Below are 15003 nucleotides of genomic sequence, written 5' to 3'. Positions count from 1 at the left end.
GCTCCTCCCCACTCCCGCCTCCGGCCGGGCTACTGGCCGTCACGGTGGGCGGCCCCAGGCCAGTCCCCACCCCTGTCCCGCCTCCTCCCGGGGAGGAAACTCCCAGGGGTGAATCACCCGTGATTCAACCGCGCGGCAGAGCGCGATGCTTCCCTTCGGCCCCGGCGGCTCCAGGTGCGGCGGGGGACAGGGTCCCCCGGCTTCTCGGCCCCGTCACCCCCGGGCCACCTAGGCCGGTGACCCCAACGTCCGACCTGAGTGGGCAGGTCTGTGGGGAAGAAGGCGGGGGCGCTTCGGGAGGAGTTCTCGAGGTGGAGGCAAGGATTCTCCCCTGCTCTTTGGTCCCGGTGCTGTCCCCGGCGGCGGGAGCGGCAGCACTTACAAGTTGAACCGCACGTAGCGGCTCCAGGCTCGCTGGAGTGGCGGGGAGCATTCGCCCGGCGCGCGGAGCACGTGGGGCCGAGCCTCGGAATCTGTCGCCAAGTAGCGGCTGACGGCGAGCTGGGCTCTCTCCCACCTGAGCTTCGGCCTCAGCCCGGAAGGCAAGACCACCCAGCCTTCCCACCTCACGGGGCCCTTAGCGTGGGTCGCGTCCTGTAAAGGTAGTGCAAATGCAGGTGTCTGCCCACAGGTACGGAGGTCAGTTAGTCCAGGCTCAGCCCAGCCCAGCTGGGGTCGTGACCGAGGAAGAGCTGCTGTAGTCTGGCGGTTTGCCCTTGGGAGAATTCCAGCATGACATCTGCAGCTTGGTGGTTCCAGAAAGGATTGTTCTCACACGAAGAAGACATTCGTGGGACTGAGTTCCGCCCAAGTGTAGAGAAATCAAAAATGAAATTAAAAAATAGCATCAGACTTTTTTTTTTTTTTTTTTTTTTTTTTTTTTGCCGGTCTTAAGCATTGGGTTTTTTTTGGAATCTATTTCTGGCTTCCTCTTCTGGGCTTTCCTGTAAAATTGTCAGGCAAGAGAACGTTAACTCCTATTCTAAGTGGCATTGTAAGAGGTATTGTCAAAGTACTTGACATCATTCTGTTTTATTACTATGTAGTTGCCTCCAAGACAGATTGGAGAGGTTTTAGGGAGCAAGCAGAGTCTCCCACTTTTTTCTAGGGAATTTAGCCTTGCCTTTTAGTACATACTACATACACATTTCTATAATGCCTGTTGAGCCATAGCAATACACTCATTTTAAAAGAAATAAAACCCTGCAAATTTTTTTTTCTCCCTCTGCCTGAACTGAAATAGCACCTCCAGGTTTAGCTCTTGTCCATCTTTCCTGGAAGCTGAAAGCTGCACTTGATGGTTTCCTCTTTGAGACTTCTTCCAGGCCTAAAACCCACAGAATTTATATTTACAAAATGAGACCATGCAAGCCTCTTTTTTGTAGTCTCTGGGCCTGAGTAATTTTCCCTAACAGAGCTTTAGCCCAGCCTGGGATGTGATTCTTTGCACTGAAGTTGAAGGTACCTACAAGAAAATGTTATACTTGCTTCCCAAGACCCAGGGAATTGTTGCTTTACCTCCAGAGTAATTGGTTCCATTTGGAGCCACTGACTGTCCTGAAATTATAAAGGGCTTTAAGTTATGTCAAGATCAGCATTTTGGCAAGGAAAATATGTTTAATGTTAGAAGGTGACACAAAAAGGGATGTAAAGGTTGATAAATTAGATAAATTTTTATTTTGCATATTCACTAAAATTATCAGATAAGGAAGAGAAGAATTCGTTGGGTTTCTGGGGAGGTTTTGAGTAAATGTGGAATTAACATTCTTAAAAGTTTGAAAAATGTTTAAAAAATTTATTGCTGTTTTCAAGAAAAAGAGGAAGCAGACTGATAGTAAATAATATCTCTGTGATATCACCGTTGATCAGACAGTGGCCAGACAACTTCTAGATCACTGTTGCTTGGCACTGTTAAGAGTACATTCCTAAAGTTTTACTATTGATATTTATTACACAGAAACAAATTAATTGTTAAAATATTCCCTACTCTTATATTTTTTTTAAACTTCCTTCCGTGAACTTGAACTGAGCGGTTACCAAAACTCCCTCCTACCTGATGTATCTTGAAGATTCTGAGAAGCGTGAAACATGCCTAAACTATAATGATAATCAGGCTGGCCTGACCAGTCCCTTTATGATTAGATCTTAGAGTACCAGAGGGTTGGAGGGGACCTCACAGACATCCTTCTAAGAATGAGAAGCCTATGACCAGTCTCACAGAGCAGATCTGGTCTTCTGGCCTCACAGACTTTTTTTTTTCCCACAACCATGCTTTCTTCTACTCCGAATACATGGAAGTAAGATTGGGTCATAAACCCAAGCTTACTTGATTAATTTACTCATCCACAGACATTCAACAATGCTCTACAGTAGGTGTAGAAAACTCTGGCAGTTTGAGGAACGCACCATTCTCCAATGGAAATATCCTGATGGTTATTCCTTGACGCGTGCATGTATGGATCCTCAGGAGAGGTCGTGTTCCTTTTGCATAAACAGTGATGCACTGTGCTTGATGAGGAGTCTAGAAATGACTGGGCAGCTTTGCAGCCCTTCCTTGGTAGCCCCCACTAACTGCACTGACTTGGTTTTATCGAATTCTTCACTTGATTTCAACGGCGTGTTTGTCGTCTTTCTTCCACCCTAGAGCTCCTTGGGGCACTAGGGACTGGATTTTTTCCTTTACATGTCTCAACCCTTTGCACAATTACCAGCACATGGTAGGCTTTTATTTTAATACATTTGAATCAATGAACATTTTTCTGGGAACTGTACATGCAGCCAAATATTTTCATTGGCATTTAAGAGGCGAAATTTGTCATTGAAATTTTTCTGTCTAGTGCTGGGCAGTGAGTGTTCCATAATGCTTAGATGGGTAAGAAAATGCAAATCCATCGTGGGTTGCATGGTATTACTTGACAGCAAGCTCCAGCTGGCTAAATAGTAAATAATGATTCTTGCTACTGCCAGAAAATGTGAGCAGGAGGAGAGGTAGCTGGATAGCAGGAAAACAAATGTGGAAGTTTGGGAAGTGGTTAGCATTTTTCTAAAAGCCTCGGTTCTAGGATGATTCAGAAGATTTTCAGTCATATGATGAGGCTGTTGTTGCATGGCAAGGCTTCCTGACTTTTTAGAGTAAATTGTACAAAAGGTATATCTCTCCGGGAAGGGGATAGGTTAAGCTTTGGGATCTGTGAACTTGAGAGTAATTTACATAAAACTATTATATTCATATAAAAGTGGCAAAAAGAGCAATGAATTCATTTTACCCCAAATCCAGGTAAAAGGCAAACTATGACAAAAGGCCAGAGGGCCTGAGGGAGTGGGGAACACAGAGTTCTGGAAAAAGAAAATATGACTTAGCAAAACTTAAAAAAACATCTGGCAGGGTATAGTTAGTCATGGAAAAATTGGCAGTCATGAGTGTGCATTTTATGAAAATAATTATGTACTAGTCCAACAGTTAACATTTAGAGGGAAATTAAATAGTGGAGAGCCTGTACAATGAAATCTATTATCGTCATCATTCGAAAATACTTCTATTAGCTGTCTAAAATAGTTTGCAAGAAGCTTTACCAAGTAAGTTATCACAAAGCATGTATTTTAAAAAGCAAAATTTTAGAGAAAAAGCTTCCAGTTCAAGGCTTAGATAGGATTAATATTTTAAGCACAAAAGTATCTTTATAGACCTAAGGCTTTTCAAACAGTCTGTCAACTTCCATTTTGGTGGGCAGTAAATATTATTCTTACTCTGTACATACAATTTTGACAAAATAGGTAAATCATAAATGTAAGTTGTGGATATTGTTTTAGTAACAAAGAGTCATTCAAATGAAAACACATAATGTATGATCTCATAAATATAACACATATAATTTTAAAGTTTTAATATGGTATAATTTTATGTAAGCATCCTTTAACTCCTAATTTCTGTGGCTTCTTAACTTGATGAACAGAAGCCCATTCATTCAGTAAATACTTGAATTATCTACCTTATGTTGAGTTCTCTCTAGACTTTGGGCATACAGAATAAAACAATGAGTCCCTTTCCTATTGAATATATCAGCACTCTTACTTACTGTCCTGATTTTAATTGTTTGAATGATTTCCTGTCAGCATTTTGGATTGGATATAAAATTATATTATTTATTTAAAAAATTTGTTGCATGCCAAAAAACCCCCTAAAACAAGGCTAGGCATGTAATGGTCAGTCCATCAGACAGGAATCTTCAACTCAGAAAATTAGGCTTGAAATACGTGTACGTTATCCATTTGAAAGTACAAGTGAATTTTCAAAGTTTAGCACATGGGAAAAAAAGTGAATCCCAGTATAGAAAGCCAACTCTAGAAAAAGGCAAACGATAGCTAGGTTGGTGGTGGCAGCGGGTGGGGGGAGTGGTTCCCTAGATGAAGAGAAAATAAGAAAAGAAAAGGGAAATAAACAGTTTAAGAGTATATGCACCTGGAGGCTTTATTCTTTTTTCAAGAATTCAGTTGTTGACATTTTATAAACCAGCATGGTTCACAGATGCTCTAACATCTTAGCCCGTAAACCATCCAGCCACTTGCAGCTGTTAATGGTGGATTCTCCATCCTGTGACACCAAAGCCTCTTTCAAACAGAGCTTGCTGGCTGGAAAGTCACTGCTGAGCGAGGGAAGTTGTGTCCACACTGGAGGCATGTATATAATGTTTGGCTAGTGGTGAAGTGGTGACTGCCACCCTAAACCACTACCTCTGGTTTCTATATGGCAGCAACTCACGGGTCTAAATCAGCTATGGACCAGCCATGAAATGCCTCCTATTCCCTGTCATGAGAAGCTGGACAGGATATATGCTCTAGAGAGGGCTTGTGGCACCATGACAGGGACTGGGTTTTCAGAATTTGGTAAACCTTACAGACAGTTGTTAAAATGACCAAATTGAATGGATCTCAAGCCTGGCCCTTGATTTTTTTTTTTTTTTTTTAAGGTCTTATTCATTTGTCAGAGAGAAAGGGAGAGCACAAGCAGGGGGAGCAGCAGGCAGAGAGAGAAGCAGTTTCCCCCCTGAGCAAGGAGCCCAATGTGGGACTCAATCCCAGGACCCTGGGATCATGACTGGAGCCAAAGGCAGATGCTTAATGGACTGGGCCATCCAGGCGAGTCCCCTGGCCCTTGATTTTAAGAATAGTATCTGTCTTACATCTTCTTTATGGATTTGTCAACCAAAATCTTGCCTTCTGCAGGATAATAAATACTTACTGAGGGATTACCCTGTGCAGGGCAATGTACCAGGAACTGTCTTAGGTGTCCTTTTGCAAAAATATCTTGCAAGCTAGTCAGAGAACGGAGGCCAAAGTGTAAGCTTCCACAGGAGAAGGCGGGATAAGTGAGGTAGGATATGTTGCCATGTCTCTCACTAGTAGATGGAGAGCTCTGTGCCAGAGGCTGCTTTATCTTTACTAATATCCCCAGGCCCTGGCATAGTACCTAGCATGTGGTGTGTCCTCCACACCCATAAAGCTTTGTTTAAAGATAGAGAAGGGATTTGGGACCTCCTAAGAGAGAATTCGCATTTCACTGGGGTGATAAGAGAAGGTTCCCTGGAGGAAAGCACTGTCTGAGCTGGACCACAGGGGAGTGGCTGAGCGGAGAAAGGATGAGCCAAGAGCTGAGGCCTGTCCTCACATAATGGGTTTAGGCATCCTGCAGGTGACACGTGTTGTTGGAAGCTGGAACGTTGGCTCATGGACATCTCTGCAGGCTTCATCAAGTCTGGACTTGATTCAGCTGACTGTACCTTAAGAAACTCACTCTTCTGGTTTGTCAGAAGAATTGAGTCAGGGGTGCAGGAGGAAGCTAGACCCCTAACTTGCATGGCAGCCGAGGAATAGAAAGGACAGACAGTATGAAGGAAGAAGCTGTGGGACTCAAAAAAAAAAAAAAAAAAAAAAAAAAAAAAAAAAGAAAAAAAAAAAAAGAAGCTGTGGGACTCAGTGACAGATTGTGGCTGGAGGGCAGAAAGAAGACAGTGTGGTAAGGTCTTGGGGCAGAGAAAGGTGGCAGAACAGGTCAAGATAGAGCCTGGAAGAGAAGGTTGACATCTCAGAAACTGTTAATTTTACATATGTTGAGGGTGAGGGGGTAGTGGACCCCTAAGAAAGCTGCCCAGCACGAAGAGTTGGAAACGGGGCACCAGGGCTTGGGAAGAGATTGAGGCTAGCGTTAGAAACTGGGAGACATTTGCCTAGGTTTGGTGAAAGATGTAAAAGTAGGTAAGGTCTCCAAAGGAGGGTCTATAGTAACAGCAAATCCCACAGATCCAACCAAAGGGGCGTGTATAAGTTCATGGCATGGGGAAGCTCATAGTCTAGTGGAAGGACTACAGAAACCAGGGCTTCTGAGCCTGGGTCTCTCTCCTGCCCTTGTCTGCTCTTTCTCCCATGTCTCAAGGCAGCTGGTCTCCATTTGTGTCTGCACGCGGACTCCCATGTGGTAGGGCCTGGTTATGGCCAATAGCACAGAGTGACGTTTTCTCTGCTCCATCACATCAGGGTCCGGCCATCATGCCAGGGAAGGACTTTGAGTATCTGTCTTTGGGGCACTTGCCCACACTTTGGCCAATCACCGTTGCCAGAGGAATACCAGGTCTGGCCATGTGTCTGCTCCTGGGGCTGGGGAGTGGGTCTGCTCCTGAAAGCAGACTGAGAAAGTCAGCAGTCGGATGGAAACAGTAGCTACCAGTGAGCCTAGGACTGAGACTAGAGGAGGAAGGTGACATGGAAAAAAAGTGAAGGAAAGTCCAGAGAGATGGGGGAAGACAGATGGACCCTAACACTAAAGGAGCAGAGTTTTCATAAGAAAGAAGAGGTCATGACAGCCTAGAGTGAGCAGAAAGCCAGTTACGTATGGAATTTTAATGGGTGCTAAAACACCTACCTCCTAAAATTAACTTGGCTACTGATCTTGTCAAGTTTTTCACTTCTTTGGGTGGAAGCTAGAAAGATCTGCACAGTTGAGTAGGGGAGACACACATCAGGTTTTCTCAGTCATTCAGATCAATTCAACAAACATTTGTTGCTGTTTCCTCCCTCCCACCCCCAACATGTGGGACATGAAGTTAGGTGCCGGGGACACAAAAATAAAGGAGATATATTCTTGCTCTGAAGATTATGAGATGAAGGACAACATGAAACAAACAATAAAGCACAGTACGTGCCGTGTCCATCAATCCCAGGAATGCTTATGGAGCACCTACTGTATACTTGACTTGTGCTGGGTACCTGGGGAGTCCAGCCTTTCATCTGGTCAGTGGCCAGAATCCTGTACTCATCCTCCTACCACAGTCATTGCCCTATTATGAAGTTAATCGTGGGGTCATTGTCTTCTGCTTTGGTCTAAGTATCATGCGGGCGGGAATGCGTCTGCCTTGGTCCTTCACTGAAGGCCAATACCTCTAACCCGTAGATGCTGCCATCAGATAGTTGCCCAATGAGGAAACAGCAAACTATGCATAACCCTAACACGTTGCCATTTTCTGAGCATCCAGGAAATCTACAAAATAACATGTTCTCTCTACGTTGAGCCTTTTATTTATTCTTAGCTGATGTCATGCTCCCAGTGGAAAAGCAAATGATCATTAAGAAGCCTTCAGCAGCTTTCAGGAGCTGTTTCTGTTATTTGTGGCCAGTAAAAACAACCTGAAAATACTAGTCTAGCATCCTCTAGGAATTAGCTTATTTAATCCTCACAGCAATCCTCTGAGAGGTAGCACAGGTCAAGATTTAACCCAGAGCCCAGAGAGGTTAATTCACTCACCCAGCATTACACAGCGGGTAGGTGGCAGAGCTGGGATTTGAACACAGGCAGTTAGCTTCAGGGTGCACTTCCACAGCCAGTATAAGACCATGCCACCTTTCACAGTGAGAGCATTAAGGTGTGCACATTTCCCACTGCACGGATTCAAGCCCCTTTTTCTTTTTCCCCTTTTTCTGTTTTCAGCCTTGGGAAGCTGGCCCTCTCTGGGATTCCTGGCTTTGAAATAAGGGGAATTTCCAATAGAAAGCCAAGCCAAAGCCAGCCCTAATTGAGAATAAAGGGTTCCTTCTTTTGCTTTGTTTCCAACTCATTTAGTCCTTAATGTTTTTTGACAACCAAATTTTTTTCTCCCCAGAGCAGAAAAGAAAGGAGACCCTAGCCTAAAAATGCCTTATTTCCCCCCTGACAACATGAAACAAATGCTCTTCCCTATTTCTGTTACTCATTAAGAAATAGGGGACATGATTTTAATGAATAAACGAGTTGCATTTAGGAGAGCCCTTCTGACTCACTTCTTGCTTATGCCATAATTGAGCTGATGAGCTAGTTTAACCTAGAATCACTTCCACTGATCTATTTACCTTCCACATGCCTTTCCTCATGTGTGAATTCTATGACATCCTATTTGTCATCAGAATACGTGTGTCCAGGCTCAAGATGAAACTTATCACAGAGTCATTTATATTTCTGCTGGTTTATGTGTCCGATGAACCCTGGGAGCCCAGAAGGGATGCTCAGGCAGTTGAGCTCCCTCCCACAGGATAGAGGGGTCATCCCCACCATGGACCTGACTCCTCTGTGGTCCCTCACTTCCCCAACCTGACTGCAGGTTGCCTCATGCTAACCTGTGAGCCTGAAGCAGGTCAGGTGGCATCAGTGCTGGGGTAATCAGGCCCTTTCTTAGCTGAACAGCTACTGTCTTTGTGCCTTTCCTATGTGGTCATTTCCACGTCACCTTTAAAGCATCTTGGAAAAATGTTGATGTTATCTGAGAACCTATCCTGGAAGCTGATCCCAGGAGAAAACCACCAAGGACTCTTCCTTTCATTGGACACATTGTATCAGTTGGCAGTCAGGTTCCAATGATCATTAAGGGCATCCACGAGATAGAAACACCATGGGGGCTGCAAGAATTTGAGCGAGACAGAGTGTGTGATGTTAGGGACTCATGCGGGAAGATAGGGAGAACTCTGTTTTGTAATAGGGAGGGGTCTGGATCTGACCATGTGACACAGACCCCAGGTTCCCTGGAGCCACTGCAGAACCCTCCAAGAGGTACTTCAAGGTATGTAAACCCCTTGTCCCAAACCGGAGGAAGTTACCTGGCCTCTTTCTACGTGGGGCAGAAAGGTCGGGTTATGAATGGCTATATGACTCTAATGCTACCAGGCAGTCCTCACAGACTCCGATTCGCAGTTGCTGCTTAGCCCAGAGGGGTAGGGATGGTTACCATGCCATCACGCAGTGATGGGCACCAAGAACACCAGGAGTGGGGAAGATGCCATTTCTGTGGGTCTCCTGCCGAGAGTTCCACCCATGCTGACTTGCCTCAGAGAGCGGCTTCCTACAGTGTAGCCTCGTCTGGGGCCACCATGCTCTCTCCTGATAGTATCTGGTGCCTCTCCAGATAGCCTCCACTTATCTCCGCCTCTGCTTTGGTATGTGGGATTTGACATGGTATGCGGGATTTGACATGGGGTCCAAGAAAATCTGGTCACGGATTTCTGACCAGGAACCTTGTGGCACTAAAGGAGGGTGTATGCGAGCTCCCTGCTTCTCTCTGGGCCAGTGACCTGTTAGGCGAGGCACTAATTCTTTAAGTCAGCATTTCAAAAGAGAAGATTAAGAACAAGTTAAGCCCTGAGTTCAAATAGTTCAGTTAATCCAAGAGCAAAGTGTACTGGGTTTTGAGGTCATGTGAAGTAACCAAGTCTTAAAATCAAAAATGGTGGTGGAAAAGGGGCACCTACACCTTCCACTAAGAAGGAGACGTTTATGTGGTAAGTGTGTATGTGTGTGTGTGTGTGTGTGCCCGTGCGCGCACAAGCCATGGGATTTCTCAGGCTTTTGATTTTCCTATCTGTAAAAGGGGCACAATGGATCAGTGGTCCCGATCTCATAATCTTTGCTTTGCTATCTTAGAGACGGACATGTGGACCAGAGCTGATGTTTATGGCAGCTCTATGCTTGTTCTATCAAACAGTTACTATTTTTGATTTTTAAAAGAGCTTTATTTTTTTTTAAAGATTTTATTTATTTATTTGACAGGCAGAGATCACAAGTAGGCAGAGAGGCAGGCAGAGAGAGGGAGAGAGAGGAGGAAGCAGACTCCCTGCTGAGCAGAGAGCCCGATGCGAGGCTCGATCCCAGGACCCTGGGATCATGACCTGAGCCGAAGGCAGAGGCTTTAACCCACTGAGCCACCCAGGCGCCCTTTAAAAGAGCTTTAAATGGGCATTTATCTTCTTCTAAGGATAATAGTTTATAGTTTTTGTGAACATACCTCCTATAAACTGATTTGGTTCAAAGCAGCCAAACTGGTTGTGGGAGTTTGAGACCAAATTCAGACCCACCATTTCTTTGTCACTGGCAATCATCGGATATTAAGGACCATTTTCTTGCGGGTCTGAGTGTTTTATTTTAGCACCAGCATATGCAGTAGTATGGTTAGCACAGTCTTCGACATGCAGTTGGTACATAATGGATGCACAACTCTTGGAGCAAAAAAAGTTACCCAGGTACACCTATAGGGCACATTATCCATAGGGGACTGGATAGGTGACACCCTGGAGGAAGGCTTGGTGGCAGCTGATTACATGACAAGCTCTGCACCTGCTTCTTCATGTCCATCTCTTCCAAGGTCAGCAGGGAGGTGCCTTCTGAGAAGGGCTTTCCGGGGAAGAGAACTTGAGAGTGAGACCCAGAACAATTTTCTGAGATTCTCCTACTTGTCTGTAAGACTCTTCTGGGAAGACTCACTGGATTCTCCCCTCAACTGAGAGCTCCTGAGACCTGAATCTTCAAGCCTTCTTGATGACACTGGACAAGTCGGTGGTTTCTTACCAGTACCCACCTCTGAATACTCCCATCTTCATGAAGGGCCATCTAAACCAGTAGGTTTCCTTTTGCCCAAACACTTGTAAATAAGAAATTGTTTTACTAGCATGGATGAACTTTTCTGTCTAGATCATCATGATTTAGTCACAATCACCATGTACTAGGATGATCTTGAGTTTCTTCTGATGAAAATCCTGGAACACAGGTACTGTAAGTTCCCCCTGGAAAAAAGGGAGGTGTAGCCAGGCTAAAGTAATTTGGTTAAGATCACACACTGGGATGGGGCAGAGCTGGGAGCTCAAATCCGGTTGTTGAGTTCCAGAGCGTGTACGCTTGATCATGACCCAGCCTGCTGGCATCCCAGCCTGAGCACTCACTGTGCCCCAGCTCAGGGCACTAGGAAGGTCACAATGTTCCCCCTGCCCTCAAGGGGGCCCAGGGAGGTGAAGGTAGGAGACTCTGTGCTGGGTCGGTGACCCAGGAAGAGCAAAAAGTGCTACAGGGCCCTGAGAAAGGAGTCCTCGGTTCTCCGTGGGGAACTATTTTATCTTTTCTATCTCACCTGGCCAATTTGAATTTTTGTGTATTAAAAATATGACTCAGACTCTGAAAACTAGGAAGAGTTCTTTTACTCAAAAACAGAAAAAAGAAAAGATTTTATGGCTTTAAATAAAATTTCTCCTTATTTGCATCCCCTGGTGAGCAGCAGGAAGTTTTGGATGTCCTGTTTATTTATTTATTTATCATCCTCATCATTATTATTATTATTTTGTGTGTGTGTGTGTGTGTGTGTGTGTGTGTGTGAGATCTATTCTGCCAAGCGTGAATTCTTTTTCCTTCAACAGCTAACTTCATTGCTTCCCAAGGCATTAACCTTGATATAAAATTTTCTAATTAACACTGAGGAGGAAGGCAAGCTCTGAAGCCATTCCTGCCTGCCCATACCTGTTAAACTACTCCAGCAGCTTCCATCAGCAAGCCAGAGAAGCAAACAAACCCAAAATCCACCCAGCTTTCAGGTTAATTCCAAAACAGTTGCTGGATGAATGTACGATGTGGACTTGGTGCTCTAGCCAATGACAGCAGTGAAGCTGTGTTGAGCTTGGAGACAAAGCCCAAAACTTCAGTGATGTCTCCAGGTGCTGGAAGGAACAAAACCCCTTAGTTGGGCGTCATGGTTAAGATGCAAAGTAGAAACGGAGCTGAGCAGACGAACTTTGTCTCCTAGACAAATTCACCGAGAATGAGGCAGCAGCAAGCCATGGGTGGGATGGGTGAGCAGGTCTGCCCGGGGTCACAAGAGAAGAGAGGTGCTTCATGGGCAGTCTGGCTGAGCTCCAGACTGCAAGTCTGGGTGAGGGTGGGGGTAGGGAAGCCCCCTACCCCACCAGCAGGCCTCCAACGGCCCTTATCCTTTCTGGAAAACACAAAGGGGTTGAGGGCACAGTACAAATTTCTACATGACACCCAATGTTTTGTGGCTGAATAAAGGGACATGGCTAGCTAAAGCCTTGATTATGCTTAAAAATTTAACTTCTCAGGGTGCCTGGGTGGCTCAGTGGGTTAAGCCTCTGCCTTTGGCTCAGGTCATGATCCCAGAGTCCTGGGATTGAGCCCCACATCGGGCTCTCTGCTCAGCAGGGAGCCTGCTTCCCTTCCTCTCTGCCTGCCTCTCTGCCTACTTGTGATCTCTGTCTGTCAAATAAATAAAGAAATAAAATCTTAAAAAAAAAATTAACTTCTCACTCAAAGCAAACAGATACTCAGGGAAGCAGAGATTCTACATCCAGCATGTCCCAGTTCGGACATGACTTATTCTTGCTCTTCTTCTTCTTCTTCTTCTTCTTTTTTTTAATTAATTCATTTGAGAGAGAGAGGGTGGGAGGGAGAGAGAAAGAGAGAGCGAGCTTGAACAGGTGGGAGGGGCAAAGGGAGAGGGAGAAGCAGACTCCCCAGGGAGCCCGATGCGGGGCTTGTTCCCAGGACCCTGGGATCATGACCTGAGCCAAAGACAGACACTTAACCAACTGCACCACCCAGGTGCCCGAATTACTCTCTTATGAAACAGAAACTTTTAAGGTAACAACAGTATTGTCCCAGGAGAGCATAATACCAGGAGAGACAAGAATCTTAAATAAGGAATGGAGTCTTTGTTTTTCCTTGTCAGAGGAACACACTAAAAAAGTCAGAGGAACACATTAAAAAAAAAAAAAAGATTTGCAACGTAAGAAATCTTGTTCAGATGTATTTTATCTTCCTAATTATTAATAAATCAAAAAATAAATTGTAGTACTGGACTAGTTAAATTACTTAGGTGGTTTTTTTTGCCAGGCATTAATATAAAAGGAGGAAATTGGACTTGGATACACCAGTGTCCACTCCTTGCCCCCTCCAGATGGGAAGAGAAGGACTCTGAGGCCTCCCCAGCCCCTCGGGACTGTTGGAACTTCCTCAGGCCCCAGCAGAACAGCTCAGGCGTCTGTCTCATGTGTGTTTGGCTGGTCCAGGGTTTACTCAGCGGCTTTCTTGCCTGAACTTCTTCCTTCTTTTTAGTCATTTTTTAAAAATTCAGACTTTATTATTTTTTTAAAGATTTTTATCTATTTATTTGACAGAGAGCACAAGCACAGGGAACAGCAGAGGGAGAAGGAAAAGCAGACTTTCTGTTGAGCAGGGAGCCCAACACAGGGTTCGATCCCAGGACCCCAGGATCATGACCTGAGCTGAAGGCAGCCACTGAGCTGACTGAACCACCCAGGTGTTCTAAGACTTTATTTTTTATAAAAGCAGTTTTAGGGTCACAGCAAAATTGAACAGAAGGTGCAGAGATTTCCCAAATACCCCAGATCCCCCCCACTCCTCACCCCCTCAGCCCCCCTCCACTCCCCACATAGCCTCCTCCCTCATCAGTACCCCCCACCACGGTGGTACCTTTCTTACAATAGGCAGAGCTCCACCAACACATCATTGTCATCCCAGGTCCAGAGCTGACGTTTTGGTCCACTGCTAGTGGTATATATCATATGGGTTCAGACAAATGTGTCATGACACGTATCGAATATTATGGTTTCGTAAAGAGAATTTCATTACCTTAAATCTCCTCTGTGTTCAACCTAGTCACAAAAAGAGGAGATGTTTCACAAATGTGCATGTCATCCTTGCTCAGGAGTTGTGCTGATCACCTCTGTATGCTTCTAGCTTCAGTATGTGTGCAGCCGAGGAGAGCACCGAACATCTCAAGAGGCAAAATCCAGAAGGCTCTCCCTCATGGAAAATCAGCCCTCAGTGATGGGAGGTCTGCAGTGGCTCGGGTCAGCTTTGCGTTACCTGCTCAGCGTCACCACCACTTTGCCCTGGTGGCAAAACCAGTCTCCACCCTGCACATGAATCTGTGGAGGACTCAGGTCCCCAGCAGTAGTTTCTGCATTGGACATCACACGGATGCGCCAATCTTACTCTACAGAGGGCAGGGGCAGTACTTTTCTAATAAACTTCATCTCTGTGGCTCCTGTTCCAGGCAGACAATGGGCACCCCATTGTTTGCTGTGTTGAACCGAACAAACTAGGATCCAGGAGAGGAAGTCTCATTGTTCTTTATAGTAAGATCTCTATTAATGACACAGATGTGTCCCCTACTGCATGATTGTCATAAATCTGTCCCGCGGAGCCAGGAATAACAGAGGAAGTAGGGGTTTCAGTTTCTCTTTGGCCATATCCTGCGGGACACCCCCTTCCCTCTGCTCCAGATGTAGTGCATGGTATAGCTCAGGTTCACTGGAAGGGTTGGGACGTCCCCATTTGTCTGCTTTTTCACTGCAGTGTGCAGAATAGTGCCTGGTATCCTGCAGGGGTTCAGTGAGTTTCTGCGGAATGAAGGAATAAATCATGGGTCCTGGCCCCAGGAAGGAAGCGAGGACCCTGCCCCTGTGATCCTGGCCAGAGATGCCAGATGTGCTGCTGTCCATCATCTGCCGGAGCTGGGGCTGATTCTCTCCAGTGATGGCTCCTTAGTCAGCTGCTGCTTTCAATCTCTATCCTTCGAGAGCAGCTTTATTATAATGAGCTGTGTCTATAGGAAGTTAGCTCTGTGCTGCTTCTAAATCTTCCATTTTGCAACACAAGCATGCATTATTTTTTAATACTCCCTTCGA

The 15003-nt window shown here is 45.3% G+C and overlaps 1 long non-coding RNA gene and 1 other non-coding gene across 2 annotated transcripts; one reads left to right on the top strand and one right to left on the bottom strand.

Annotated features, from left to right (window-relative positions):
- The first annotated feature begins 82 nt into the window (after positions 1 to 82).
- LOC125099072 (uncharacterized) lies at positions 83 to 4057 on the top strand. Its single transcript, XR_007127024.1, has 2 exons — positions 83 to 266; positions 632 to 4057. It is a non-coding gene; the product is annotated as an uncharacterized LOC125099072 (long non-coding RNA).
- Positions 4058 to 13973: 9916 nt separating this feature from the next.
- On the bottom strand, positions 13974 to 14080 carry LOC125099504 (U6 spliceosomal RNA). Its single transcript, XR_007127226.1, has one exon. It is a non-coding gene; the product is annotated as a U6 spliceosomal RNA (small nuclear RNA).
- Positions 14081 to 15003: the final 923 nt, after the last annotated feature.

Source organism: Lutra lutra, chromosome 4 (assembly GCF_902655055.1).
Source record: "Lutra lutra chromosome 4, mLutLut1.2, whole genome shotgun sequence".
NCBI classification, from domain to species: domain Eukaryota; kingdom Metazoa; phylum Chordata; class Mammalia; order Carnivora; family Mustelidae; genus Lutra; species Lutra lutra.
This window is presented reverse-complemented; position numbering and strand designations above follow the sequence as displayed.